This window comes from Schistocerca americana, unplaced genomic scaffold (assembly GCF_021461395.2).
Source record: "Schistocerca americana isolate TAMUIC-IGC-003095 unplaced genomic scaffold, iqSchAmer2.1 HiC_scaffold_673, whole genome shotgun sequence".
NCBI lineage: Eukaryota > Metazoa > Arthropoda > Insecta > Orthoptera > Acrididae > Schistocerca > Schistocerca americana.
The window spans coordinates 7,501-12,500 of record NW_025726427.1 but is presented as its reverse complement, the minus strand read 5'-3'; the positions used below and the strand labels follow the sequence as shown (position 1 = coordinate 12,500).

Sequence of the window (5,000 nt, the reverse complement as noted above, 5' to 3'; positions counted from 1 at the left end):
TTCTTGATTAATGAAAACATACTTGGCAAATGCTTTCGCTTCTGTTCGTCTTGCGACGATCCAAGAATTTCACCTCTAACGTCGCAATACGAATGCCCCCGCCTGTCCCTATTAATCATTACCTCGGGTTCCGAAAACCAACAAAATAGAACCGAGGTCCTATTCCATTATTCCATGCACACAGTATTCAGGCGGGCTTGCCTGCTTTAAGCACTCTAATTTGTTCAAAGTAAACGTGCCGGCCCACCGAGACACTCACTCAAGAGCACCCTGGTAGGATTGCAACGTGGTCCGCCTCGGGACGCACGAGCACGCACGAGGCGCGTCGCACGCCTTCGGCTCGCCCCACCGGCAGGACGTCCCACGATACATGCCAGTTAAACACCGACGGGCGGTGAACCAACAGCGTGGGACACAAATCCAACTACGAGCTTTTTAACCGCAACAACTTTAATATACGCTATTGGAGCTGGAATTACCGCGGCTGCTGGCACCAGACTTGCCCTCCAATAGATACTCGTTAAAGGATTTAAAGTGTACTCATTCCGATTACGGGGCCTCGGATGAGTCCCGTATCGTTATTTTTCGTCACTACCTCCCCGTGCCGGGAGTGGGTAATTTGCGCGCCTGCTGCCTTCCTTGGATGTGGTAGCCGTTTCTCAGGCTCCCTCTCCGGAATCGAACCCTGATTCCCCGTTACCCGTTACAACCATGGTAGGCGCAGAACCCACCATCGACAGTTGATAAGGCAGACATTTGAAAGATGCGTCGCCGGTACGAGGACCGTGCGATCAGCCCAAAGTTATTCAGAGTCACCAAGGCAAACGGACCGGACGAGCCGACCGATTGGTTTTGATCTAATAAAAGCGTCCCTTCCATCTCTGGTCGGGACTCTGTTTGCATGTATTAGCTCTAGAATTACCACAGTTATCCAAGTAACGTGGGTACGATCTAAGGAACCATAACTGATTTAATGAGCCATTCGCGGTTTCACCTTAATGCGGCTTGTACTGAGACATGCATGGCTTAATCTTTGAGACAAGCATATGACTACTGGCAGGATCAACCAGGGAGCTGCGTCAACTAGAGCTGAGCAGCCGGCCGCCCGGGAGTGTGTCCCGGGGGCCCGCGCGAACACGCAAGCGTCCGCTCAATTATTCTGCAAACAGGAGGAGGCTGAGCTCCCCTGCACAATACACCTCGAAACCCTCTCAGGTCCCGGCGGCGCGCAGCGCCGTCCTAAGTACTTGGTCGGGTTCGAGAGAGGCGCAATCGCCCGGAGTTTGGCGAGTAGACGCTTTAGGTGCGACCACCCGTGCTCCCAACTGAGCTTGCCGCTGCCGACAGAGGCCCGGGAGCGTGCTGTCGTGGCATTGCCGGCGGGAGACAACACGCGCCACCTACGGTGACCGGCAGCTCCAACGCCAGCGCCACAGAAGGACAAAAGCCCCACTTGGGTGCCGAAGCGAACTCTCCCAGCACAGCGCACGCGCCAACACGTCCGCACAGCTGCGATACAAACCACCTGCGAGAACCGCAGAGGCGACCGAGCAGCAGACGGCGTCGCGGCGCCGAGCGCCGGGCGGCGGCGCATCCTCAGCGCACACAGTCCTCAATCGGACCAGCACACTGCAGATGTCCACCGCGCTTCGCACCGGGCCCGCGAGGACCTACTTTGGCCGCACGGCGCCGCGTGCAGGGTGCGCCGGCGCGCAGCTGCGCCGCCTGCCGCCTCCGTCGGCCGGCGCGCCTGCCACTGGCCGCCCCCACCAGCCGGCTGTAGCGCGTGCGCCCACGCACCGCGCGGCCAGCACGCCGGGAGGCCCCCCCTCACCGGCCGGGGACGGTCCCACCCAGCCACCGCCGCGTATCGCTTCACACCCAGATGCCATTCACGTTCGTGGGCATGGTGGGTATCGCTGGAACAACCGGTTGGTAGCTCAACCGATCGTCGCCATCACTGATTCACCTCTAGCGAGAACAACCGCACCACAACGGTTTACCAGTTGTTCATTTGCATAACGTCACCAGCAAACGTAGGCGTCCATCGCCATTTGCAAATTCAACGATTGTTGCATGCCTGTGTCAGGTGTCACGACACACTATGTCTGCCCACATACACGCAACAACATGTGCACGCTTCGCGAACACGTGGAAGGTGGCCCCCGTACGTATGCGATGTCCATTGCGCGAACGACTGTCAACCGGCCTCTGTCGCATGTCGCAGATGTGGAACGCAGTGCACCATGCTATCACGGTGTGTGAGAAGAGACGACTACGTCTGACAACACGCGCCACTACATCAACAGACGGCTCATGCTGATCGCCATCCAGGGCATACCACACTGCAATCCAGCTCTTATAGGGAGACGACACGTAGCTGAGTGCACAACATTTGGACCGCATGGTTCGCCGTTGTTGGCGCAGTCGTTGTACGGTCACATGTACCACGATGTATCATTCAGTACATGAGGACCAATGTGCAGTACAGTGTGTGATTTGGACGTACAACATCAGCGGACAGTTGACACAGGCCGTACCACAGCGTAGGCTAAGTGCTTCGCACATGCGAATGCCAATGAACAACTGCAAATGCCAATGAACAACTGCAAAGGGCATTGAGCATGTACGTCCTGCTGCCATCCACATTACAGTGTATAGCTGCAAGGTGTTTAACATGAAGCGATACACTGGGGACCGGGCAGTGCGAGTAGCAAACTATATTGCGGGGGTTGCAGTTAGGCAACACTACACTAATTTAACGCGTCGTATGACAATTACAGAGCAGGTTAAGGCCCAACGTGTGTTGGGTTAAGGCCCAACGTGTGTTGGGTTAAGGCCCAACGTGTGTTGGGTTAAGGCCCAACGTGTGTTGGGTTAAGGCCCAACGTGTGTTGGGTTAAGGCCCAACGTGTGTTGGGTTAAGGCCCAACGTGTGTTGGGTTAAGGCCCAACGTGTGTTGGGTTAAGGCCCAACGTGTGTTGGGTTAAGGCCCAACGTGTGTTGGGTTACGTTAAGGGGCAATGTGGGTTACGTTAAGGGGCAATGTGGGTTACGTTAAGGGGCAATGTGGGTTACGTTACGGCGCAATATAGGTTACGTTACGGCGCAATATAGGTTACGTTAAGGCGCAATATCGGTTACGTTAAGGCGCAATACAGGTTACGTTAAGGCGCAATACAGGTTACGTTAAGGCGCAATACAGGTTACGTTAAGGCGCAATACAGGTTACGTTAAGGCGCAATACAGGTTACGTTAAGGCGCAATACAGGTTACGTTAAGGCGCAATGCAGGTTACGTTAAGGCGCAATACAGGTTACGTTAAGGCGCAATACAGGTTACGTTAAGGCGCAATACAGGTTACGTTAAGGCGCAATACAGGTTACGTTAAGGCGCAATACAGGTTACGTTAAGGCGCAATACAGGTTACGTTAAGGCGCAATACAGGTTACGTTAAGGCGCAATACAGGTTACGTTAAGGCGCAATACAGGTTACGTTAAGGCGCAATACAGGTTACGTTAAGGCGCAATACAGGTTACGTTAAGGCGCAATACAGGTTACGTTAAGGCGCAATACAGGTTACGTTAAGGCGCAATACAGGTTACGTTAAGGCGCAATACAGGTTACGTTAAGGCGCAATACAGGTTACGTTAAGGTGCAATACAGGTTACGTTAAGGCGCAATACAGGTTACGTTAAGGCGCAATACAGGTTAGGTTAAGGCGCAATACAGGTTAGGTTAAGGCGCAATACAGGTTAGGTTAAGGTACGACATAGGTTAGGTTAAGGTACGACATAGGTTAGGTTAAGGTACGACATAGGTTAGGTTAAGGTACGACATAGGTTAGGTTAAGGTACGACATAGGTTAGGTTAAGGTACGACATAGGTTAGGTTAAGGTACGACATAGGTTAGGTTAAGGTACGACATAGGTTAGGTTAAGGTACGACATAGGTTAGGTTAAGGTACGACATAGGTTAGGTTAAGGTACGACATAGGTTAGGTTAAGGTACGACATAGGTTAGGTTAAGGTACGACATAGGTTAGGTTAAGGTACGACATAGGTTAGGTTAAGGTACGACATAGGTTAGGTTAAGGTACGACATAGGTTAGGTTAAGGTACGACATAGGTTAGGTTAAGGTACGACATAGGTTAGGTTAAGGTACGACATAGGTTAGGTTAAGGTACGACATAGGTTAGGTTAAGGTACGACATAGGTTAGGTTAAGGTACGACATAGGTTAGGTTAAGGTACGACATAGGTTAGGTTAAGGTACGACATAGGTTAGGTTAAGGTACGACATAGGTTAGGTTAAGGTACGACATAGGTTAGGTTAAGGTACGACATAGGTTAGGTTACGGTACGACATAGGTTAGGTTACGGTACGACATAGGTTAGGTTACGGTACGACATAGGTTAGGTTACGGTACGACATAGGTTAGGTTACGGTACGACATAGGTTAGGTTACGGTACGACATAGGTTAGGTTACGGTACGACATAGGTTAGGTTACGGTACGACATAGGTTAGGTTACGGTACGATATAGGTTAGGTTACGGTACGATATAGGTTAGGTTAAGGTACACATTGTTGTAAGGAAAGGTTTAATGGGGGGCGGGGCGGGGCGGCCGGTTTGTTGATTGTGATTATAGTAAGTGGATGCCTGCGGCATCATCTGATTTGCCACGTCAGGATGCACCTTTGGCTCATGACAGGCGGCGCTCTCATTCCATGCTTGTGGCAGACCTGTGTCTTTCATTCCTGCCATTGTTTGTGTGCTGTGAGAGGAGGCAGTATTGTGATGTTGGGTGCACCCCTGTGTAGGACATGTGTGGGTGTTGGTGGCTTGGCTGAGCAATGGTGGTTGTCGGGTGGGTGGGATATTCTGTTTTCTGAGTGGACCTCCCAGTCTGGTTATGACAGTGTGGATTGTCTAATGTGGCGGAGAGGATGCACTGGGTGTTGTTCCATGCTGGTGCTTACATATTGTCTGTGTGCG

The 5,000-nt window shown here is 52.2% G+C and overlaps 1 non-coding gene across 1 annotated transcript in view; it reads right to left on the bottom strand.

Annotated features, from left to right (window-relative positions):
• The window catches only part of LOC124588960, a 1,910-nt gene extending 837 nt beyond the window's left edge, over nt 1-1,073 (bottom strand). Inside the window, exon 1 of the ribosomal RNA XR_006975872.1 lies at nt 1-1,073. This exon is cut by the window's left edge and continues 837 nt beyond it. This is a non-coding gene — a ribosomal RNA (small subunit ribosomal RNA).
• Nucleotides 1,074-5,000: the final 3,927 nt, after the last annotated feature.